Source organism: Monodelphis domestica, chromosome 3, assembly GCF_027887165.1.
Source record: "Monodelphis domestica isolate mMonDom1 chromosome 3, mMonDom1.pri, whole genome shotgun sequence".
Lineage (NCBI taxonomy): Eukaryota > Metazoa > Chordata > Mammalia > Didelphimorphia > Didelphidae > Monodelphis > Monodelphis domestica.
Window position 1 is genome coordinate 414,454,692 of NC_077229.1, and position 27,132 is coordinate 414,481,823.

A 27,132-nucleotide genomic window follows, 5' to 3' on the forward strand; every position below is an offset into this window, starting at 1 on the left:
AGAGCTTGGACCCCCTATGCCTTTGTGTGGATGTGTTTCCTTCTTGTTAACATCCTAAAGAGAATTATCAGTATTAGGAGAGTAGCTATAAAAAGTCTTGCTACATAAATATTTGATTTGGAATATTTTGAGCCCCCAAGGTTCTTTACATAGAGGAACCACTAGACTTAGAGTCTGGAAAAAGGATATTATAAATAGAAAGTGGTGAAGTACCTAAAAGTGTATAGGAGCAGATTCATTCAGGAATCCTCAGCAATAAAATAGAAACCATCCTATTTTCCCCATGTTTTGTGGAAGGGTTGGCAGAGATTTTGTAATTCACTGAGTAAAATGAATGGAGTTCCTGATACTTATAGTTAAGATGTTGAAGCAAAATTAACAGTAACATTTTGTAACTCCCCACTTCCAACAATGGAATAAGATCATCATGTTTCTGCCTGGGTTTTTAAGGGGGATTTTGAAAATTCAAATATCTTTAGCAAATACTTAGATGTCCACAAAATTTTAAGTTACAACATCCAGACTATTTCCCAAGATGCAGAGAGAATGGTATGTGTTACTTGCTGAGAAATAGTAAGCAATTTTTCAATGGAATGAGAAAAATACTGCAGTACTCAAGTGTCAATCACCTGACTTAATGAAAGGAAGAATCAAAGGTGATGATTCTATTAACTTTAGACCATTGGACTTGACTACAATTATTTAAAATATTTTGGAATATATAATTAAATAAATATTTTGTAAGTTAGTATCTATTTAATATTTAGAAAGGTATTTTAATTACTTTATTTTAAAATTCTTAATTTTAATATTTTAAAAAAAGAAAGAGGTAAGAAATTCATCAAGAATATGCCATGACAGACAGATTTTTTTTAAACTAGTTAACTATGACTGGCAGAGTAATTAATATAAATACTAATGCTATGTAAGAAATGCCATGGGAAGCTCTATGCTCACCAAATGTATTTGCCATTGTGTTGGAAAATGTCCTATTCAAGATCTAAATGAGAGATAAATTCTCTATGGATTGTGAGTATCTCCAGATGTTCCTTTTGTGGATGCCATATTACTGATTACATCATATTCGAGAAGATTAAAGGGCCTTCTCAATGATATCCATAATTTTTGGTGAGTGATCGACTTCACAACTCATACAAGAAAAAACTAAATAAATGAAAGATGTGTACTGTTCAGATGCTGCCATTCAGTTGGATGTCTAGATCATTGAATTTCAATGTCAGCATGAATATCTGGGAAAGATACTTTTGATAAAATAATTAGTTGGGGAATTCTGGGAAGCTGGCCACTTAGATGCAGGAAAAGTTCAGACGTCTCTTAAAACCCTTCCACAACAATCAAAAACAAAGTGCATTGAGGGGACAGAAAAACAAATCTAACAACAAGTCAGAGCTGGGGGACCCTCCTCCTGGATTCAACTTAAAAGGTACTAAAAAAACTCCTGAAATCTTGAACTCTTCTGTTCAAGGGAAAGGAAGAAGGAAGGTCCCAGAACCCCTCCTACACCTATTGTGCTGAATATTGAGTGGTTCCTGGAATCTCTGGGAGGGCATGGGAGCTAGTATGGAGGGAGTGCCTTGCTGGCAGAGCTGTGCCAGCCTCAGGGTGTTGAATACAGAATGCTGGGAGGCAGCTGGAGATGAAGCACAGAGAGGGTAGCCTAGTTATAGTCAAAACACTCCATCTTTCCCCCATTCCTTTCTCAAGAGTTTGACCTAAGGGTACATCCAGCACTGCAGATCAATTCTACCTTGGCTTAAGTTTATCAGTAGGGCAGATAAGAAGCTTTCAGAGGCCAGGGAAGCTCAATATTCAATACCCCTCTCCCACTGACTCCACTGAGAGCTTAGCTGACTAAGATCTGAGGGCAAAGACTGCAACCATTACAGAATACCCTGATAACAGGGTGGGAAGCCCAGATCCTGATAGCCTCCATATCTTCACATACACCTTCAGATTCTTCTGCCAGCTGAGGAAAATCTATCCCCAATTTCAAGTGTGTTATTCTCACAAGCATCAGCGACTAGAATTTCAGTTCCATTTAATCATTCATCATGTCAGTTTTTAGAAAAAAGAATATTTACTTTGAATCTATAGCAAAAAATAATGTAAACATTCATTCCCCTTCCTTTTCTAATGCCTAAGGGTCATACTCTCTCCTAAACTTCCTTGGTTACTTGAAAAATGGGTTTAGTTTAAGCACAGTTTTTATACAGCATTGTTCCCACCAAGTTCTTATCTTGGTGAACATTTTGTCTTGCAGCTGAGTGTTCATCTCTCTTATGCCTAGGATGAATCTTGAATGTTACATCCTACTTCATGGGACATTAATGCTGGGCTGCCTGTGAGGTCTCAACTAATAAAGTATCTTAGAATCCATTGAACTCATAACCACACAAATGATGCCTCAAACTACTAATGATCTGTGCTACTTTGGTCATGTCACTAACTTTCTGTGCTTTGCTTGTTTTCTTCATCTTTCATATGATAATACATGGTATATCATCACCATAGGGTAAATGGATCAGTTCATATAATGGATATGAAATTATCTGATAAAATGATAAGAAAATATTTCCAAGAAGAGTAATAATTATAATTCAGAAGAAATATAGATTTTAGAATTACCCTTAATCAGCAAAGAATTGGCCCTAAATATGTTTTATATCTGGAAAGTTGGAGAAAAGTCATAACAATATTTTTCCCTGTCCCCAACCCTAGTTTCACTCCTGATCCAGCTGTTTGCAATTGTCAGCAGCAGCAGTAAATAAGAACAATCAGATCCATTGGGACAGAGAATTAATCCATGCCCTATACAGAAATAGAAGGGCAACAAAAAACTGGTGGGGAGGGAAGCAATACAAGGAAGGGAGAATGTGGGGATAGTTTAAAAAGAATCTAAAGAAAAATAAGAGTAGAATAACAAGGGAGGGGGAGAAAGGGAAGTAAAATAAGCATGTGAATTAGGTGGAAAGGTTTAAAAAAACACTGGTGTAGAAGGAAATAATGAAAGGATAAGGGGCAAGACTAAGAGAAGAAATCAAAATGTTGGGGAATATACAAGTGTTAATCATAACTCAGAATATGAATGGAATGAATTCATCCATAAAATGAAGGCAAATTGAAGAATGGATTAGAAACCAAAATCCTACCATATGTTGTCTACAAGAAAAACATATGAGGCAGGTAGATACCAAGAAGGTAAAGGGAAAAGTATGGAACAAAATCTATTTGCCATCAACTGAGAAAAAGAAGGCAGGATTCTCAATCATGATATCTGACAAAGTCAAAGTAAAAATATCTCTAGTTAAAAGAGATAGGGAAGGTAATTATATCCCGATAAAAGTCAGTATAGACAATGAGGAAATATTAGCACTCAACATGAATGCACCAAATGATATAGCATCCAAATTTCTAAAAGAGAAACTAGTGGAGCTCAAGGATGAAATAGATAGTAAAACAATCCTAGTGGGAGACCTGAATCTTCCTCTATAAGATCTAGATAAATCAAACCAAAAAAATAAATAGAAAGAGGTAAGAGAAGTGAATGAAATCTTACAAAAAATAGTGTTAGTAGATATGTGGAGAAAAGTAGAGAAAAAAAAGAAATAGACCTTTTCAGCAGCACATGGTATATTCACAAAGACTGACCATGTATTAGGGCATAGAAACATGGCAAACAAATTTAAAAGCAAAAATAATGACTGCAACCTTTTCATATCATAATGGAATAAAAATAATAATTAGTAGGGGAACATGGAGAGCCAAATCAAAAAATTAATGGGAAATTAAAAACTAAAAAATTAAATAACATGACTATCTAAGATTGATTAGTTAAAGAACAAATCATAGAAAACATTTATAATTTCATTGAAGAAAATAACAATGATGAGACATCCTATCAAAATCTATGGGATACAGACAAAGCAGTACTCAGGGGGAAATTTATATGCTTGAGGGAATGTATTAACAAATTAGGGATGGCAGAGGCCAATTTATTGGACATGTAAATTAAAAAAAAAAAACTAGAAAGTGAACAAATTTAAAAATCCCAGGTGAAAACTAAATTACAGATTTTAAAATTAAAGGAGAGACTAATGAAATTGAAATTAAAAGAACAATTGAATTAATAAATAAAACTAGAACCTAATTAAAAAAGGAAAGAAAAAAATGAAATCAATAGTAGCAAAGAAAGACTTTATCTCTAATGAAGAGGAAAACAAGGCAAACATTAAAAACTATTATGCCTGTACAAACAAAACCAATGAAACCAAAATTAGAAGGGAAACAACAAATTGGGAAACAATCTTAATAACAAAACCTCTTACAAAGGTCTAATTACTCAAATTTTTAAAGAGTAACCAATTGTACAAAAAATCAAGCCATTCTCCAATTGATAAATGGGCAAGGGACATGAACAGGCAGTTCTCAGCCAAAGAAATCAAAACTATTAACAAGCACATGAAAAAGTGTTCTAAATCTCTTATAATCAGAGAGATGCAAATCTAAACAACTCTGAGGTATCACCTCACACTTAGCAGATTGGCTACCATGACAGTAAAGGAAAGTAATGAATGCTGGAGGGGATGTGGCAAAGTTGGGACATTAATGCATTGCTGGTAGAGTTGTGAATTGATCCAACCATTCTGGAGGGCAATTTGGAACTATGCCCAAAGGGCAATGAAAGACTGTCTGCCCTTTGATCCAGCCATAGCACTGCTGGGTTTGTACCCCAAAGAGATAATAAGGAAAAAGGCTTTTACAATAATATTTATAGCTATGCTCTTTGTGGTGGTAAAAAAAAAATGGAAAATGTGGGGATGCCCTTCAACTGGGGAATGGCTAAACAAATTGTGGTATATGTTGGTGATGGAATACAATTAAGATCAAAGGAATAATAAAGTGGAGGAATTCCATGGGAATTGGAATGACCTTCAGTAACTGATGCACAGCGAAAGGTACAGAACCAGGAGAACATTGTACACAGAGACTGATACACTGTGGTACAATCGAATGTAATGGATTCTTTCATTAGTGGCAATGCAGTGAACCAGAACAACTTGGAAAGATTTATGAGAAAGAACACTCTCCACATTCAGAGGGAAAACTGTGGGAATAGAAACACAGAAGAAAAACAGCTGCTTGAATACATGGTTCATGGGTATATGGCTGGGGATGTAGACTAAATAAAAATCCTAGTGCAAACCCCAACAACTTGAAAATAGGTTCTGATCAAGGACACATGTAATACCCAGTGAAATTGCGCATCGACTGTGGGAAGGGTGGTGGTAGGAGAGGGAGAGAAATAATGTGATTCTAGTAACCAAGGAATAAGTTTCTAAATTGACTAAATTAATTGATTTTTAAAAATAATAAATTCCAAAAAAATATGCCCAATTACATGGCAATAAATATGGCAATATAGATCATGTAAATGAATATTTACAAAAATATGAGTTGCTTAGATTAACAGAAGAAGAAATAGAATACTTAAATAATCCCATTTTATAAAAAGAAATTGAACAAGCCATCAAAGAATTTTCTAAGAAAAAATCCCCAGTACCAGATGGATTCACAAATGAATTCTTTCAAAAATTCAAAGAACCACTAATCCCAATATTATACAAATTATTTGACATAATAAGCAAAGAAGGAGTACTACCAAATTCCTTTCATGACACAAATATGGTAGTTATTCCACAGCAAGGGAAATCAAAAACAGAGAAAAAAACTAAAGACTAATTTCCTTAATGAACATAGATGTAAAAATCTTAAATAGAATACTAGCAAAAAGACTCCAGCAAGTGATCACAAGGGTTATTCATTATGATCAGGTGAGAATTTACCAGTAATACAAGGATGATTCAATTTTAGGGAAACAATTCAAATAATTGACCATATCAACAAGCAAACCAACAAAAATCACATGATTATCTCTCTAAATGCATAAAAAGCCTTTGGCAAAATATAGCACTCATTTCTATTGAAAACACTAGAAAAAATAGTAATAGAAGGGCCTTTCCTAAAAGTAATGAATAGTATATATTTAAAACCATCAGCAAGCATCATCTGCAATGGGGATAAATTAGAAGCCTTCCAAGTAAGATCAGGAGTGTTATACAGATGCCCACTATCACCTTTATTATTTAACATTATACTAGAAACATAAGCAGTAGCAATTAGAAAAGAAAAAGTTATTGAAGGTAGTAAAATAGGCAATGAGGAGACCAAACTATTACTCTTTGCAGATGATATGGTGGTCTACTAAAGGTCTTAGAGAATCAACTGAAAAAGCTAGTGAAAATGATCAACAACTTTAGTTTCAGGATACACAATAAACCCAATAAATCATCAACATTTCTATATATTTCTAACACATCCTGGCAACAAGTGTTAGAAAGAGGAATTCCATTTAAAATCACCCAAGACAATATAAAATACTTAGAAATCTATCTGCCAAGAGTAACATAGCAATTATATGAACACAACTACAAAACACTTTCCACACAGTTAAAACTAGATCTTAACAATTGGAAAAATATTAATTGCTCATGAATAGGATGAACTAACATAATAAAAAAACAATCGTACCCAAATTAATTTGATAATTCAGTGCCATTCCTATCAAACTACTAAGACTTTTTTTTTACTAAATTAGAAAAAACTTTAACAAAGTTCATTTGGAAGAACAAAAGATCAAGAATATCAAGGGAAATATTGGAAAAAAATGTTAAGGAGGGTGACCTAGCAGTGTCACATCTTATGCTGTACTGTAAATTTGTTGTATTCACTAAATTTGTTACTGGTTAAGAGAAAGAAGGGAAGATCAGTGGAATAGACTTGGGGTAAATAACCTCAGAAAGACAGTCAATGATAAACCCAAATATCCCAGCTTTGGGGACACAAATCCACAATTGGACAAAAACTGCTGGGAAAATTAAAAAACAGTATGGGAGAGATTAGGTTTAGGTCAACACTTCACACTCTACACCAAGATAAATTCAGAATGGGTGAATAACTTGAATATAAAGAAGGCAATTATAAGTAAATTAGGTGAACATAAAATAATATACCTGTCAGATCTACGGGAAAGAAAAAATGTAATAACAAGCAAGAGTTAGAAAATATTACAAAATGAAAAATAAATAATTCTGATTACAAAAAATTATAAAGTTTTGTACAAACAAAACCAATGCAATGAAAATTAGAATGGAAGTAACAAATAGGGCAAAAAACATCTTTATAACAACAACCTCTGACAAAGGTCTAATTACTAAAATTTTAAAGGAACTAAAGCAATTGTATAAAAAAAACAAGTCAATTGATAAATGGGCAAGAGACATGATTAGGCATTTTTCAGATAAAGAAATCAAAACTATCAATAAGCACATAAAAAGTGTTTTAATCTCTTATAATTAGAGAAATGCAAATCAAAAGAAATCTGAGGTAACACCACACACCTAGCAGATTGTTTAATATGACATCAAATAAAAGTAATCAATGTTGGAGGGAATATGGCAAAATTGGGATATTAATGCATTGCTAGTGGAGTTGCAAATTGATCCAACCATTCCAGAAGACAATTTGGAACTATGCCCAAAGGGAGCTAAAAGACTGTGTGCCCTTTGATCCAGTCATAGAACTGCTGGGTTTATACCCCAAAGAGAAAATGAGGAAAAACACATGTACAAAAATACTCATAGCTACACTCTTTCTGGTGGCAAAAAATTGGAAAATGAGGGGATTCCCTTCAACTGGGAATGGTTGAATAAATTATGGTGTCTGTTGGTGATGGAATAATGTTGTGCAGAAATGGATAATGAATTGGAGGAATTCCATGTGACCTGGAAAGACCTCCAGGAATTGATGCAGAGTGAAAGATACAGAACCAATAGAAGCTTATACATAGAGAATGATACACTGTGGTTCAATTGAATATAATGCACTTCTCTACTAGGAGCAATGCAATGATCCAGATCAGTTCTGAAGGATTTATGAGAAAGAACATTATTCACATCTAGGTAAACAACTGTGCAAGTAGATACACAGAAAACAAATAACTTCTTGATCACATGGGTCAATGGGGATATGATTAGAGATGTAGAATCTGAGCAATCACCCTAATGCAAATATTAATAATATGGAAATAGGTTTTGATCAATGACACATGTAATACCCAGTGGAATTGCTCATTGACTACAGAGGGTGGTAAGGGAGGGAAAAATATAAATCATGTAACCATGGGGAAATATTCTTAATTAATTAATTAATTAAATAAAAATGTTCAATTCCCCCCCCCCAAAAAAAAAAGTTTGTCCAAGAATTGAAGAGGATGAGAACAGGCTGTGTTGTGTTTGGAAAATTGTGAAATATATTCCAAACAAATCTGTTGTACAAAATACTTTATTTCTCTTCTCTTGATGAGGTCTGATTGCAAATTGTGGAATTCCAATGTTGCTGTGTTATACCTGGTTCTGTTTTCCCAAATTAGGAGGCACACAGGATAATGTAAAAGCAAGAGGTACCACTTTATTATAAGATCGAACTTGGGTCCCACAGCCTCCTAGGCAGATGGGGCCCTGAACAAAGGGGAGAGAAAGATTATATAGGGTAGGTTTGAGTTGCAGAAGAGAACATCAAATCATAACAGTTGGGTAGGGTTAGGCCCTTGCAGTCAAGTGTCAGCTCCTGGTGCCTAGATATGTTTATCTCCTCAGAAGATTTGGGAGGCCCTTGGTGGGGTTAGGTCATGGATCAAAAAGTCCTGGGGGTTGAATCCTTACAGTCCCTAACACATTCCAGGGTATGGTCACTGGTTCTTCAGTAACTTGACTGCCGGGGGGGGGGGGGGGGGGGGGGGGTGTTAGGGGGTCAGGGAAGGGATATACAGGGTGTGGTGACTTGCCTGCAGGGGGTCTAGGGGCAAGGGGATCAGGGAAGGGCATAGGAGCTGGTTCTTCAGCTGAAGGCTCAAATAAATTGTAGAAAGATATATGGTTACATTAAGTAGATTACACCTTATTTCTAACAATGAATTATACATAAGTGGCACAATAGATTTAATTGAGGATGGGTATTAAGCAGGAAGGTCATGTAATATGAGTTAAGAGTCAAAAATGGAATGCCCAACAATATTGCACTGATACTTACAAAATGTAAAAAGACCTAGTATAAGGTATATTCTGTGAAAGAATTAGGAAAGAACATAGGCCGGGATTACTGAGAATAAAAGGTTTTGCATAGATTGTGATAAGGACAGATGTAGGTAATATTCATGTTGATAATATCATAGATTCATGGAGCCCTCAAAGTAAATATACTTCTAACAGACTGTCATTTCCACAGATGTGATGTGCCAAATTTAGGAAACTATTTGGAATATTTTTTAAAATCTATTTCTTCGGTCTAAATGATAGTACATAGATTCAAATCACTGGTTGAAAAACCCAATACAAAACAAAGTTATACTGAATTTGGAGTCAGAAGTCCTTGGTGAAATTTCACCTCTACCAATTGTAATTAATATGAACTGAAAAGTCATTTAAATTAATTAGTTTGCTTTTTCTTTAAGTTCTACTATAGGATTTCAGTTTAATTCATATTTTTCTTGGAAACATAAAAGTGGTTATTTAATGAATTGATATTATGCAAAAAACACAAAAAAGAATCATACATTACCAAGACCTCCTGTGCAACTGTGTAAGTAAACATATATAAATACATATATACACACAGAGAGAAACCAGCACACAAGACCATCATTACCAAAAAAAGTGTTATATTTTCTGAATTCTGATATGCAGAAACCAGACTGAGTGGCCCTGTCAGGTCTAGATCTAAATCCTATGAACTTGGAGGAAGAGCATGGTGGAGTTTTCAATGGATATCTCTTTTTAGCATTTTTATCAATTATTTGGATGAAGGCATAGATGAAAACTTTCCAGACATTATGAATGATTTAATAATTTTTTTTTTTGCCAATCAAGTTATTGGCAGCTCAGAGTGAAAGATGAAATGAAAAGATAACATTTTTCATAAGATATTTCATGTTTTCCTCTGTTTTTTTCATTCCTTTAATTCTGCTTTCTTGTTTCTTGATTTTTCATGAAATCATTAGTTAGTTTCTAGATTGTCAATGATGATTTTTATGACCCAATTTTCCTCTGTCAGTTTTTGGTTCTCCTTTTTTCAATTGGCCCATTTCTTCTTGCATCACTTTCATTTCTCTTCCCCACTTTTCCTCTGCTTCTATTAATTGGCTTTTGAAATCTCTTTTGGGCTCTTCCAGAATCTTTGTCCAATCCAAAATTTTTTGGGGACTTTGCATGTGTTTGCTTTGCTTTCACTGATCCCTTCTGTGTCTATACCTTGCTCTTTGTCTCCATAAAAATTCTTTAAAGTTAGGTTGTTTTTTTTATTGTTTGCTCATTTTTTCCTACCTAATTATAGGTAGGCTCTGTTATCTAGGAAGTTGGGGTGCCCTCTTAAACTTTGGTCCTTCCTTGATGCTATTCTCAGATTATTCTCTAAGTTTTTACCAGTTTTATTTCTTGGATGATGATGTGGGGGTTTGAGGGCTGAGAGCTCTGAAAGCCACATCCTCCTACTGATTCAATTGACTCTTGAGATCCTGATAGCTCAAATACTTGCCTTAGGCTTGTTTGTATGCTTTTGGTCTTACTTTGATCTTGAGCAGGTCAGGAACTACTTAAATTGTAGACTAGGGCCTAGTTGTTTTTGGTCTTATTGTGTACTTGTTCTAAACAGGAACACCCTTGATTGCCCTGTCCTGGAGGTCCACCCTGAGCTTTAGGCAAAAAGATCAAGGCTTCCTTACCCACCTGAGTACTATCAGCCACCCCAAACTGTTTACTACATCCTCATTCCAAATCCAGACTTGTATTCCTGGCTTCACTCTGGGCCCACAAGGATCAGCCCACTTCAGCCCAGAATACCCTGGTTTAGAACTCTGGACTTTACCACAGGCTTGAAATTTCAAGGAGTGTGGGTTGGCTTGGACCACTTTTTGCCCAGGCCGGATCTCACAATTTCAATGTTGGCTTGGTATTAAGTTATGAACCTGGAATAGCAGATATGAGGTGGGGGTGAGTGGCTTGCTCTTGGCTTGCTCTTTCCTCCTTGTTACAGTCTCTTGCTTACTCTACTTCCCTCTCATCTCAGGACTCCAGATGTTCTCTACCTACCTTTTGTTTTTTTCTTTATTAGTACATTGTCTCACTCTATCTCCTTGCTGGTTCTTTCACTTTTGTATTCATTTTGTGGTGATATTTTTAATATTTGCTGGAGAGGATACTTGTGATGACTCAGAGCTACTCTGGTTTACTCCACAATCTTCCCTCAACCCTTTCTTTATCCCAAGATAATGCTTTCAAAGGAAAGAAATCATGCAAAATGTTTTAAAATGACTTGAAATATGGGATCAATAACTGCCTTTACTTGCCCTATTCCTTTGCTTGACAAGAAGATTTGGTTTTTGCCTACTCAATTGTTTCTGAGTCCACTAAATCTTATCATTTTGTAAGCTTTTTTATGTTGGTTAAACTTATTTTATAATCTTAATAGATGCAATATGTTCTTTTCTATCTCATTTTTTAAAAATCTACAAATAGTTTGAATACAGTAGGTTTAAATTCCTATATAAATACTGAATGCCTAATTCTTACCCATTCTTCATATTTGACATTCAATTTACTTTTGCTCAGTCAGGTGGTGATATGACTTGACAAAGGTAGTTTATTCAGAACTGACTAAAATATATATAATTACTTGTTTCTTGTTTGTAATATAGATAATATTTTTGTTGCTCATCAATATGTTACTTTTATTCATAGATTTTATTTCACTCTCTTTAAATTTTGTTTTATTTCTGCTCTTAAAGAGAGTATGTAGGCATGAAGCTTCTGAATAGTCTATTAGAAATGCCTTCTAACACTCATTGGTCCTTAACCACTTTTTCATATAGATTTTGCTGCCCTTCCCTGTGCAAACTTTCATAGTCACTCATTAGCAATGTCTGTGTCTTTCAAATTGGAGGATTTTGTGAAGACTACACAGACCTGCTTCATCTATCCCTCCCCTTAAAGAAGTAAGGGAATTGGACTTGACCTCAAAGGTCCTTTCCAGTACTAAATTCTATTAGCTTTTATATTACTAATGTGGTATTAAAAAGACTTATAAGGATTTTCAAGGTTTCCAGAGGACAAGTGGTTGGAGAGCTGCATGGTCAGGTGTCTCCCATCTCCACCTTGAAGCTGTTTCCATCAGCCTTGTCCTCCTGTCTGCTTCCTGGCACACAACTTGCTTAGCAGAAACACACAATTTCTCATCTGTGTTTCACACTCCTTTCTCAGACTTGGCAAACAAGGCGCAGTTCTCTAGTCTAGATTTACCCAGTGCTGTAAGCATGGAATGGATGAAGATGGTTGGATTGCAGCAGCTATTGGCTGGAGTCCCTGGTTTCTCATGCTCATTCTGTTCTGTGTGGGTAAACTCAGAAAGATGACACCTGATGAATCCAAGTCCATACAAGCATGAAATTTGGGACTCTATAGACAAGACTACCAAACTCTTACCAGTTTCCTAAATGAAGGGAAGGGAATAGTCTTGAAATAAGATTCATTTTGCTTTTTAAAGGAGAACAGAAGAAGAAATGCTCAATTTCAGTAAGGGTATTAGTTCTTTCATGCCTAATTTCAAAATGTTACTTGACCCTGAAAGTTTTTTCTTTCTCTGTCATTTAATATCAGAATTATTTCCATAAACTTTTGTTGAATTGAGTTAACAGGAAGAATTTATGAAATACCAATTGTGTTCCCAGCACTATTGACATTTAAGAGATACCAAAAAAGTAATAGCCAATAACCAAGAGCAATAAATGAATGGTCAAAGGATATGAAGAGTTTTTGAAAGAATTGCAAATCATAAAATACATTAACTTCCACCGAGAAAAAGAGAAAAGCAAATTAAAACAACTCTTGAATTTTCCCCACTCTAACACATATAGAGAACTTTGTCAAATTTATAAGAATAAGGGTATTTCCTAATTGATAAATGTTCAAAAGATGTGAATAAACAGTTTTCAGATAAAGAAATCTAAGTCATATATGTATATGAAAAATGCTCTAAATCATCACTACTGCTTAGAGAAATGCACATCAAAACAATTCTGAGATATCATCTCATGCCCATCAGACTGGCTAAAATGGTAAAAGGGCAAAATGACAAATGTTGAGGGTGGCATGGAATGGGGATACAGGTGAAATTGCTAATTGATCCAATCATTTTGGAGAGTAATTTGGAATCATGCCCAGCAAGTCATAAAACTACATGTACCCTTGAACCTGGCAATACTAGGTTTGTTTCTTGGGGAGATTGGGGGGAAAAGGAAAAGGTTCTGCATGTTTCAAAATATTTATAGCAACTCTATGGTGGCAAAGAACTGGAAATTGATGGTATGTCTTATCAGTTGGGGGGTGACAACAAATTGTGGAATATAATTGTGCCTTTAAAAACTATGAGGGGGGGTTGCTAGGTGGCTTGCTCGGTGGCTTGCTAGGTGGCTTAGTGGATTGAGAACCAGGCCTAGAGATGGGAGATCCTAGGTTCAAATCTGACCTAGCTATGTGACCCAGGGTAAGTCACTTAACCCCCACTGCCTAGGCCTTACTACTCTTTTGCCTTGGAACCAATACATAGTATTGATTCTTAGATGGAAAGTAAGGGTTTTAATAAAAATTAAAAAGAAAAACTATGAAATTATTTTTTTAATGTAGAAAGGCCTACATGAAATAGTGAAGAGTGAAATGAATAGATCCAAGAGAACATTATGCACAGCTACCAGATTAATATTTGAAGATAATTTGTGAATGTCTATCTCCAAAGAATAAACTGATAAATAGAAACACTAAATGGAATTTATCTTTCTAACTCTTGCCACTAATTCTTGTTGGAAATATATAGGAATACTGATTATCTATGTGGGTTTATTTTATATTGTGCAACTTTTGCAAAAGCTATTATTTCCATTAGCTTTTTAGTTGATTTAATAGGAACACTAAAGACATAATTTATATATATATATATGTGTGTATATATATATATATATATTTATCTTTTTGTCAGGTGATCCCTTCTATGGGGAGTGGGGGGAGAGAGAGAAGGAAGGACTGAGATACCTGGGAATGCATTCTATCTAAAGAATAAAGAAATTTTTAAAAAGAAAAAAGTTCACTTATACCAAATGAGAACTGAAAAAATGACAAACTGCAGGAGGGGTTTACTGTATCTTAAGAGGGGCAATAAAGTGACTGTTTAGTGCAAAAAAAAAGACCTATAAGAAATCATGAGTCCTATAAAACTAAAAACAGTATATATGTCTATGAAGAGACCAGTTTTTTTCAAAGATTTGTCTTCTCTCACTATTAATATAGTTAGTATCTTAAGGTAAGGCAAGAACTATTATTCCCATTTTACAGATGAGGAAAGAAAGCTCAGAGAGACTAAATTATTTACTCAAATCAATATTAGTATAAAGACTAGAACCCTGTTTTTACACTTACAGTTCTGGACTTATTTTCCTTTGCTACTGCTGCCTCCCCACACACAGCTTTTCTGAGCATAGGGGAAAGAAACAGAGCTCATTAATAAATTTCTTTACATGTCATATTAGGCACTTCTCACATCACTGCAAGGACCCAATTAATTACATGTAAATCACTGCTGGTCTGACACTGTTGGAGAGCAGGGATTACTCCCCTGTGCTAGCAGTCATCAATGGAATGGCACAGGGATTTGGGAGAACAAATTGCCACCCGATGGAGAAGAACCAAACTCATTAAAGTTTAAGCATTTTTATGAATTGAATCTTTTATTTGTAAAAGGAAACGGATCCCAGTCTTGGCAGATACTACTGCCTGGGGCTTTCTTGCTTTTGAATAAATCTGCCAGCTGTAGCATTGTAGAGGAATAACAAAGGTGCTTTAATGAGCCTTCTTTCTCCTAGGACATAGCCACAGTATAGCCTTAATACGTGGCAATCTGAACATTCTCTCCAAGCTCCTCACTGAAGCTGTTCAAGGCTCCTAGCGTCCCCCAGAGAATCTCTATATCTTTCAAGGAAAGAAATAATCATTGAATACTGATGCTGAAAGGGCCTTAGAGATACTTTTTTTCTCAACTAGTCCTATCTAGATTGTAGACTGTGGGAAGACATAGATGGCATTTTTATCATTTTGAACCTCTCCTGGTACTGAACAAAATACTCTGCACACAGTAGGTACTGGCATGGACATTGTACCCCCAGAAACTCAGGCAAATCATTATCAGGGAAATTCCTCTGCTCCCATAGGCCCTCCTGACTCCCAATCCAAAACACCTGACCTTGGAGATTACCCTCCTTTGATTGCCCCATTGAATTGAGATGGACAAAGAGACACACCTCATTCATTCATCCTCCAAATCATGAGAACTATCCCCATGCCCTTGGGCTAACCTCCCCTACCCACTCCTTGCTCCAGAGTCATGTCCTCATTGCTGTAGAAAAATATAAAAACCCCAGGATGGAGGCATTCTGGGAGCAGCATCCCATGTTGTTCCACTCAGGCTGTCTTGCTGGCCAAAGAATTTAACTTTACTAATAAATCTCTCTCTTTACTTTTAGCCAAGTTTCAGAGTCTTGTGAAAGGTATCCTTCCTGAACCTCAGGGGTACACCTCTACACCCCACAACACCCCACAACAGGTAATTATTTCATGGTTTCTGAATGCATAAACAGCCTCAATTTGCAGTATGATTCCATTCAAAAATGCTTCATGGATCCTTCTTTCCTAATGAGTTTAATTGAAAAGTTTTTGTCTCACATTCAAAACAGTCCATAAATTATTGCTATGCTATGTTTTTATGTTCATCTCCTCCCATATATCCCATGTTCCCGACAGCTCTAAGCTCTCTAAACATATCTTAAAAGTTCCTACATCTACTTTTGCTAACTCACTTCTTAAGCTGGGAATGTCCAGTCTTCCTTTTCATGTGCTGAATAGTTATTGCAATTTGTATTTCTCCTCAAATTCTACCTCTTTCCTAAAGCCTTTTCTCATTAGCATTATATGCATTAATCTTCTTTCCTCATATAACATATAGCTCTTTGTTATGTACCTCTCTAATATACTTACTATGTTATTTTAATCATAATTTGTGTTTTCCTTATCTTCTAACTATAACATAAGTTTAATCTCAATAGAGTCTATGTGTTATCAAAACTTTGTATCTTTCCCAATATGTAGAGCAGTGCATATTAAGTAGGGTAAGTATTAAATATATATATATATATTTTTTTAAAAGAATGAACCTTCTTTTTAATGATATGTTATAAAATTTTGCCAGGAATTGAAGTCAAGTTTTGTGACCTTTACAGAGAAAAACCCTGCTTCTGCTTTTTTTTTTTTAATCAAAAAATATTTCTGAATTTTCAGTCTTGTTTTAGTGTTCAAATTCCCCACATATATCTAAAGCTCAATGACAGTCACTTAGAAATAACATCTGCTAGTTTTTGTTTGTTTGTTTGTTTTTCAGTAGCCTAGTACTTCTATTTATTCTATGCTGTTGCCTTGTATTCCTTAAGTCCAAGTAGGTGTTCCATCACTCCCTTTCCTTTAAAATTGGAATAGTCAATGTCTCTAGAGTTAAAGGACCTGGAGTGAAGTTCCACTTCTGTCATTTATTAGCTGTTTGACCTTGTGAAAGTCACTTCAACACCATAGACATAGGTTTCCTTATCTACAAAATGATTGAATTTGGTCAAGATGACCCCTGAAGTCACTTCTTCTACAACCCTGATTGTATGATCTTACATTTCAGTTTGCTAACTGTTTTTCTTCTATACTTACTGAACTGAAGATTGTAATCCTTGGAAGATGTAGCATCAGGAAAAAAGGAACAGTTTTTCTTTCTTCTTAACATCTGTTATCTTCACCACAACTAGAACAGTCATATAATTTTTTTTCATTTCTTCTCCCTAACAATCAAAACACCAAACATATAAACACATCAACCTTTTTTGATGTCTTTAGATTTAATCTTCAGCCTAATAATATATTTTAATTTCTTTACGTCTTTATATAGTACCATGATATTAGTCACCTACATTTGCTTCTGCCAGCTATGTCATCTCTAGGAAACACAAAATAATGAATGTTTTCTTCAGTTTAAAAAAGTTTCTTTATGTACTCAAGAAAAACACCATTGAAATTTACATGTAAAAGGAAAAAAGACTGATAGTGACTTGTTTCAGGAACATTTTTGTCTAATCTTCTCCCACACAGATAAGAATTATAGCAATTTTATTTCAGAATTTTAGAATGTGAACTCTTTGAGAGTGGCAATTGTTTCATTCATACTATTTCTAAACCCAACAGAGTGCTTGACATGTCACTAGATAAAAGGATAAAAGAATGGGGGAATGGAGTAAAGTGAAGGTATATAATGAATGGCAAAATATGTGAGGGCAAGTTACTAATGGTTTTGAATGCCAAATGAGGGTTTTTAATTTGCTTCAGAGAGTAATAGGGAGTCGCTGGAATGTATTAAATATGGGCAGTGAGTATAAAATGGTCAGATCTATACTTTAGGAAGACAAATTGACATGTAAGTGGATGATGAATTGAAGTGGAGGGAGTGAAGAGGTACTTAAAGTAGGCTGATCAAGCATCAGGTTGGTGTTAGCTTGAGGTGGAGATGAGCTGTACCAGGTTGTCAGCAATGTCAGTCTTGGTAAGAAAGGGGAGAATATGAGAGATGTGAATCTGGTTACTGAGAGAATATTTTATGTTCTATAATGAGAAGAATATTTCAAAGAAAGTGGGGAGGGTAGATAATAAGTTCAGTTTTGCATAATCTGAGTTAAAGATGTTTTGGGGATATCCATGTCTATTTCTATATGTACATTATGAATTTGGCAATGTGAGACTAGGGTTTAGAGAAAGATGAGTAGATCTGATAATCATCAGTACATAGATGATGACTGAATCTGAGGGAACTGATGAGATCACTGAACAAACCATTATAAAGAGAAAAGGGAAGAAGACCATGAACAAAGCTTTGGGAAACATTCATATTTAGCAAATATGATCTGGATTGAGATGCAGGGAATGAAAATGACAAGAAAAGTGTAACAAAAACCAATGCAATTCAAATCTTACCTCAGACATTCCCTAATTGTGTGACCCTGGGCAAGTCACTTGACCCCCATTGCCACTGCTTACCACTCTTCTGCCTTGCAACCAATAGACAGTACTGATTCTAGGATGGAAGGTAAGGATTTTTAAAAATATACAAGAAAGGATCAAGGAGAAGAGGGTTATCAACATTTCAAAGACTGAAGATAGGTCAGGGTGGAAGATATTTTTTTAAATGTCTTTGATAATTAAGAGATCATTGGTATCTTTGAAGAGAGTAGTTGTTAAGTTGACAAATGAGATTGGAAGCCAAACTGTAAAATGTTAAGAGAATAAGAAAAAAAGGAAATGGAGTCATTTATTATAGGCAGACTTCTCAGTGTTTAGCCACAAAAGAGAAAAGATAAACCAATCAACTGAGGGTTTTTTGAAGAAGAGAAAGACCCAGAAATGTGACAAAAGGAAAGAAGACAATAGAGAGAGAGAGAGTAAAAGTAAGTGAGATAGTGGGGATGATAAAGGGATGAGTCTCCCACAGGATCACTTAAGCAAACAGAAAGCATTGCCTTGGAAAGGAATATAGTTCTTTAACAAGAAAAAAGGTTAAAGAAGATAGATTTAAAACAAATCTGACTGATGTGATATGATGGGGAGGGAAAAAGAAGGAACTCCCTGCAAACAGACTTAATTTTTTCAGTTAAATGTAAGCCAGTGCTCACAAGTCAAGGAGAAAGAGTGGGAGAAGAGAGAAGGAAGGGATGGTTGAGGAGATTTGAAAGATAGTGTGATGAGTGGGGTAGTGAAATAATTATGGAGGTATAAGATAATTTCATTGTTTCAGTAAGTGATGCAGACAGTATTGTGTACTATATAAATTTTTAGTGCACATGGTCAACACACTTCCATGATTTTCTTCAGTTTTCTTCATCAACACATGAGTAAGAGCAAAGTTATCTGATTTCGGGAGTAATGCAATGCTGAGGCTTGTCAAGGCAAGGTCTTTGATAGGATAAGAAGACAAGGGAATTGAGATAAGGGAGTGCAAAGTTGAAGTGTTTCACCAAGAAGTCAAGATGAAGAAGGAAAGAGTGTTTCCAATTAAAGGGTAATACCCTTTGAGGCAAATGAGGGTTCAAGGGATTGGAGGTACCAGTAAAGACTTTGAGGTTGCAAGAGAAAAGAGGAAGTAGAATGAAAATTGAATTTGACCATTAAGGGAATTTCAGAGATCATGAATATAGATGATGTACTTTTCTGGATGAAGGCAACATAAAGAGTAGATATATTTTTTGTATGTGGCTAAGATGGAGTAGGTGATTATGTCAAAAAAATGTATAAATTGAGGAATTATGAGGTTAGGGTATTTGAGGGACTTTCAATATGTATGTTGAAGTTTCCTGATATGAGGAAAGCACTGGTAAACACAGAAAGATTGCGAGGCTGTTGCTGAACTCATTCAGGAAAGAAGGGAGAATGTCATGGTGGTAATAGACAACTGTTATGAGAATCTTGATTGTGCAGTATATACAAATTGAGTGAAGATTAAACAGGAAAGGTAGAGACTAAACTTAGAAGTGGAAATAACAAGAAAGGAGTGTTTTAATTTCCCCACCTCTATGAGTGAGGTGGGGGAATGAGTGAAATTGAAGCCAGTGCTAGAAAGAGTTAGAGGTCAGAGAGGTTGTGTCATCAGGAACCAGATGTCCATGAAAGCCAAAAGATGGGAGGGGTGGGGAAAGAAAAGATTTAAGATGGAAGCAAGTTTGTTACCTGTGGAACAGACATTCCAGAAAGCACAGTTGAAGGGGTGGGTAGATTTATATTGGAAAATTGGTGAAGTTAGATTGATATGGAGAAGAATAAAGGAGCAGTCAATGATATATAATAGAGTTTTAATAATAACTACCAGAGATTTAGAATTATTGGTATGAAGGTATAACCAGGTGGGAGCTTCTAATCATTGAAGAAAGAGTTCAAGTAGTTTATCAATAATTCTTGAAATTTGGCCCCAGGGTGGAGTGATCTCAGGTTCTAAAGCTGGTTAGACAAAGAGACCAAAGGAAGGAGCCAATAAAATTCCTTTTCTCTCCTTTCTCTGGAGACAGGCTAGGTGAGGCTAGAAGATGGATAGAATGGAATATAATGCAATGACATCTCTCTTTTCACTGAAATATGGAAAAGGCCAGGCTAAGAAAACAACATGATGGAATTGCATGTGTCTATGACTTTTTGTGTGTGTATGCTTTCTGGAAGTGAGATAAAGACTGTGAAGTGAGAAGCTTGAGAAGCTTGAGTGAAATTCTTATATCTTGGTATGTGTTTGTCTTTCTTGGTTTCTCTCTGTCTCTATTTTTCTGTCTCTTTTGTATCTCTTTTTCTTTCTTTTTCTTTCTGTCATTTTTCTTGCTGTACATGACCACCCTAGCGGTGAAAATCAGATCCAGTCAAGACATAATTTGCTCTGACAATACTTTCCACAGAGTTTTTTTTTTTAATTTTTATTTGAGGACGTGGTTGGGGATATTAGGGAGGGTGGGATGTGGAGGAGTTGACAAGGGAATTTTGCCACTAGGTTGGGCCATTGACCTTCTACAGAAATACAAAAGACAATCTCTTTCTTTGTTAATTATTTTATAAGGAATCTCGAGAGGGACAATTTGGATAAATTACATTATTTTATTTATTATACTTATAATATTAAATGATAATTTAATATAAAATATTAAATAAATATTTATTATAAATCATATTATCTTACATAATGTATGAATTATATTCTTTCCCCCTAAATTTACAAGATATATTTATAAAAGTAGAACAATCAAATCTGATTTCTATTTATGCTTAATAATAATAATGAGAATGAAATGATTTCAAGGGAAAAATAATTGCTACTTATGGAACCAGAGATTAGGCTCTTTAAGATTAAATTAATTCTAAGCCTCTAAAAGGTAGGGAAAGTGATAATTGCAGCTAATTTTATGGACTTTTTGGGGGGCACAACAAGAAAGAGAAGTCCCCTGTAAGAAACCTATTAATTTATATTACCTTAAGTAAATTTTTTTAAAAAGCATTTAATATTAACAGTATATATTCATATGACACACCTCTGTTATACACAATGTGACCCTGGGTATGACACTTAACTTGCTCTAGTTGAGTATCTAAAAAAATTCAGTTTTGGGGGCAGCTGGGAGGCTCAGTGGATTGAGAGCCATGCCTAGAGACAGGAGGTCCTAGATTCAAATTTGGCCTCAGACACTTCCTAACTGTGTGACCCTGGTCAAGTCACTTAACCCCCATTGTGTAGTCCTTACCACTTTTCTGCCTTAGAATACACAGTATTGATTCTAAGACAGAAGGTAAGGGTTTAAAAAAATTCAGTTCTGAGTACCAATATTTAAAAAACTTAGAGATTAGTTTGAATATATCTAGTATATGGTGAGAGATCTAGAGACCAGTGGATATAGTTGAAGGAAATGCAGATTATTAAATTAAAGATGAGTAGATGCTCTATGACCTAATAACTATCTCCAAGCATTTTAGGAGCTATAATATTGAAGAGAAATTTCACTTGTTCTCCTTGATACCAGAGAGCAAAGTTAGAAACCCAAATTAGAAATTACAGTCCCATTTAGGCTGGATGAGAAAAAGAAGTTACTAGCAATTGGAACTGACCAGGTATGAAATGACCTGCCTCACAAGGTTTTATTTAACTTAATAGAAAGACTTAAGTACAAGAAGGATAACCACATGTTAGCAATCTATTCATGGACAAATACAGTTTGATCAAGATGGTCTGTGAGATTACTGCTCTGATAGAGGCCTGGAAGAAATACAAAGGTTTCCATCCATGGTGGGGAATGGTTGAGAAGTCTTGGAATCTTGAGGGAAGAGGAGATTCCAAGGAAAGGCAGTTGATCTCTCTGTCTTGAGACAGCAAAGGTGATTGTCTGATCAGAGATTATCACCTGAGCTATTCAAATCCCTCATTGAACTTAGTTCACCATTTCTCCCAAAGATACCAAGAAGTGTGGTAGAAACCTGAGAAGAATAAGAAACAGCATAACAAGGTCTCAAACAGCTCCTGTGACACCCTGGGTCTGGACATTGCTCTCTTGTGACAAAGACCAGGAGTCACAAACCTGAACCACTCAGAAGCCAGGGTGACAAGCCTGAGTCTCAACTTTGGAGGGAGGCAAAGGGATATTTTAGACACACATAGTAGTGGTAGTCTTTCAGTGACCAAGAATAACTATTGTCTTTGTGCATTATCATCTATTCATGTACCCTCATGTGGCTTTGAAATCCAAAGACTGAGGAGCAAAGTTTGTGGCACAGGAGGCATGGGACACCAGTTGTTACAGGAGGTGTGGTTGTGGCCTGGTGTCGGCGTTCACGCGCAGCAGCAAGACATCAAAGTCGCTCATCTTCAAAGGTGGTGGCAGCATGGTTAATGTGGGTTCGCCAGCTGCTTCTGACAGAGGCAGCAAGTTCTAGTTGCTTTGGTGTAATGCCAGCCAACTTCAAGTTCGACTTTAGCTGATCCTTGAATCTTTTCTTTGGTCAGCCTTGTTTCCTGAGTCCAGCTGACAGTTCACCATAGAATACCTGTCTTGGTTTTCACTGTGGGTCCATGTGGATGATGTGTCCAGACCATTGTAGCTGGGTTTTGAGGACCATTACTTCTATGCTGGTGGAGTTGGCTCTGTTGAGGACTTCCTGATTAGTGATTCGGACCTGCCTTCAGATCCTCATGATTGACCGGAGGGAGTGTTGGTGGAATTGCTCCAACTGCTTCATGTGCTTCCGGTACAGTGACCATGTCTCGCAACCGTACAGGAGCGAGCTGAGGACCACTGTATTATATACTTTGAGCTTTGTCGCAGTGCTTACACCGCTGTGTTGGAGGACTTTGGAGTGCAGCCGCCCAAGAGCCTGGCTGGCCTTTTGGATCCTGGCATTAATCTCATGGTCTAGGGACCAGTCATTGGCGGTGGTGCTGCCCAGGTACTTGAAAGTGTTGACGTTAGAAAGCTGCATGCCATCGATTGTAATGCACAGCTGGTTAGTTGGCCTCCCTGGTGCATGTTGGAACAGCACCTCTGTTTTGCTGAGGCTGATAGTCAGGCCAAACAGTTTTGTTGCGGTGGAGAACCTGTCCACAATGGTGTGAAGATGATTTTCTTGGTGGGCCATGAGAGCACATTCATCTGCAAAGAGAGCTTCCAGGATGAGTCTCTCTGTTATCTTTGTTTTTGCACTCAGGTGGCGAAGGTCGAATAGTGAGCCATCCTCCAGTGTTTGATATAGACATCCAGGTCTAGATCTATCATAGCATGTCGTAATACTTGGGTGAAGTATAGGTTGAATAGTACCAAAGCGAGGACACAGCCTTGTTTCACGCCATTGGAGATGTTGAAGCGAACCAAAGTCTCTCCACCAGATAGGACTTCCCCTGTCATGTCGACATGAAAGAGATGGATCAGTTTGATGAATTTTGCTGGACAACCAAGCTTGCTGAGGATCACCCACAATGAGTCCCCGTTCACTGTGCTGAATGCCTTTGTCAGGTCTATGAAGACAATGTAGACTCAGGTTCTGCTCAAGGCATTTTTCCTGCATTTGCCTCACCATGAAGACCATGTCGATGGTGCTACGATCTGGTCAGAAGCCACATTGTGATTCAGGCAGGTTCTGCTCTAAAACAGATGACAGGAGTCTATTGAGTATAACACGGGTGAGGATCTTTCCAGCAGTGGAGAGTAGTGAGATGCCTCTGTAGTTGTCACAGGCTGCTCATGAACCTTTGTTCTTGTATAGGGCTACAATGGAGGCATTTCTGAGTTCTGGGGGCATGTCTTCCTCTTCCCATATGCTGGTCAGCACTATGTGGAATGCCTGGAGCGCCTTTCCATTTAAGGCCTTGTACACCTCGGTTGGGATCCCATTTTTACTGGGTGCCTTGCCTGCACTCATTTCTTTAATGGCTTTTTGGACTTCTTCTATTGAAGGAGGGACGTCAAGTTGTTCAATGATGTGATTTTGGGGGATCTGGTCAAGGGCTCTTTGGTCGACTGAAGAGGGTTGGTTGAGAAGCTAACTGAAGTGTTCTTTCCACCTGTTGCTGATGCCTTTTTTATCTTTTATGAGAGTGTCACCATCAGAGGATAGCAAGGGAGTAGTGGTGGGTTTTAATGGCCCATAGACAGTCTTGAGGGCACTGAAAATTTGTTTGTAGTTTTTCGTATCAGCAAAACGCTGGATTTCTTCTGCCTTTTTTTCCCACCATTGGTCTTGCATCTTCCTGATGTCACGCTGTGCCGTGGCTTGGAGAGACTTGAATCTGTCCTTTTTAGGAACAAAGTTTGGGTTATTTTGCCACTCCATAAAGGCTTTGTTCTTTTTGCTCAATAGCTTTTCAATAGCAGTGTTGTTTTCGTCAAATCAGTCCTGGTGGTTGCGTTTTTTGGGGCCTAGGACTGCCTTTGATGTTTCCTTCACTGCATCTCTGAACTGGTTCCATTTCTCAGCTGAGCTTCCAGTGAGTGGTCCCTTGGCAGACAGCTTGTCTTCCAGGCAGAACTGGAATGTTTGCAAATAAGATGGATCTCTAAGATGACTCATGTTGTAAAATGGGGGAACTGTCTGGGTACATTTTGGATGGTGAGGCGCAATGCGCATTTGAAGAGTCGCTCTAACCAATCAGTGGTCTGTACAGCATTCAGCTCCTCTCATGGCTCTGGTGATCTTTACATCCTGGATGTCTCACTGGTGTACAATGATGTAGTCAATGAGATGCCACTATTTTGATCGTGGGTGCATCCATGTTGTTTTATATTTGTTCGCCATTCTGGACACAGGGTTCGTGATGGTGAGTTCGAACTCTGAGCATTTCCTGAGTAGCAGTAGGCCGTTGTTGTTCATTTTGCCCACTCCGTGTTTGCCGAGCACTCCTTTCCATCTTTCATGGTCCTGGCCAATGCGGGCATTGAAGTCTCCCAGTAGTATCAGCTTGTCATTTGTGGGCACTGAGTGCAGGACGGCACTCAGGTCAGAGTAGAACTGCTTGATGGTCTCCTCTGTGCTGGTCAGTGTTCGGGCATATGTGCTGATGACTGTGGCATACCAGTCTTTGCTAAGAGGTAAACAGATCTTCATGAGCTTCTTGCTGATGCCCACAGGCAAGTCTGGCAGATGTTTGTGCAAACTGGTCTTGATAGCTAGGCCAACACCCTGAATTCTGTCTTCATTTGTGGCTATACCTTTCCAGAAGAAGGTGTATCCAGTGGTGTGTTTGCTGAGTGATCCCTCTTCTGGTAAGTGTGTTTCACTTAATGCTGCGATGTCGATGTTATTTTGCACCAGTTCTTTACTGATTAGAGCTGTTCTTCTCTCAGGTCTAGGGGTATTCTCTCTATCAAGTAATGTTCTGATGTTCCATGCTCCTAGTAGGTGTTTCTTTGTATTTTGTTTCTTTTGATTTCAACCGCTTAAAGGAATGACCCACCAGCCGCGGTGTGCTGACCCAGTGTTTGTAGGGCAGGCAATGTTAGGGACACCTTTTCTAGTCCCCTCCCTTGATTAGAGTGAGCAGTGCTCTCCTAGAGAGGGCTGCTCAGTCGTCCAGGATGCTACCGAACATCCCTGCTGCCCTACAAGGCCGAGCGACCACTGGTTCGTGGGCCGCCTACGTGCAGGATCGTGACTACAACTGACAAGGACTTTCTTTATCCATACCTTTCCCTAGACCCCAACCTTCAGACAACTTTTCTTGTTTTACTGCTAACAACAATTGTTAGAATAAAGTTGTCAGTTATCCTAAATTGACTTCCTTGTCATCGTGGAAGAGGGAGAGAGAGAGAGAGATGATTTCTCTCTCTTTCCCCAAGGGAAGAGGTTCACCCATTAAATCAGTAGAGGAGGGTAAAGGCAGGGTTATTGGGGAGACATATTTGAAGAAGACTGAAGGGGAAAATCGATTTCACCCTTCTACCTTTTGGACATTTATTATCAGTTCTTTCTCCATTATACCCAATCCAACCCTCTAATACACTTTCAAGTCTGAGTTTCTAGAAGTTTATTTTTATCCTTAAATTTCATTCAATTAGATTTGACTAATAATGCTAACTCTCTGAGATCTCTATTTTATTTATCTCTTACCTGTCATCTCCACATATCATAAGCATAACATATTTGTATTTATTACAAAATTTAAAAACAAAACAAAACAAAACAAAAAGATGTTTAACAGAAGATCAAGATAAATATCTGCAACTTTCCATAATAAACATTTTTCTGAACTATAATTAACCTACTATTCATTATTCGTCCCTCACCCACCCACCCAGGTTGCTCCACTATGGTTCAGACATCTAAAGTTATATTATCATTAATACCCCAACTTTTTATCATGTCCATTGGAGTATCTTAGAATATCTAATATTAAGTGAAATCTGGGATATGTGTCTCTGTATAAATCTAAAAGGCATATCCCTTTGTATCCATTTCCTTAAAGTTCAACAATCATGCTTTATTAGTCACATCATGACCTTGTTCCAGTAGTGTTAGATATGGTTATTTTGTAACAGGTTATTTAAACATATATAGTTTATCTAAATCCCCTCTGATGTTTGACTCATTAACAAAAGAGATTAGAGAAATCTTAAAGTTGACCCATAGGTTTCAAGTGGACCCTGTAACACCACCTAGTGCAAGGTTAAATATATTAAAATGTAACTCGGAAGTATTTAGTAAAATAAATCAAACTACAATAGAACAAAGACAATGTTAAGATATTATCTTCTAAATCAATATACAGCCCTCAGGGAATTCTAAAGTATGATTTAGCAGCAACAATTTAATAGTTGTATCACATCTTACTCACTTTTCATATATCACCTGTTTTATGCATATAATATTA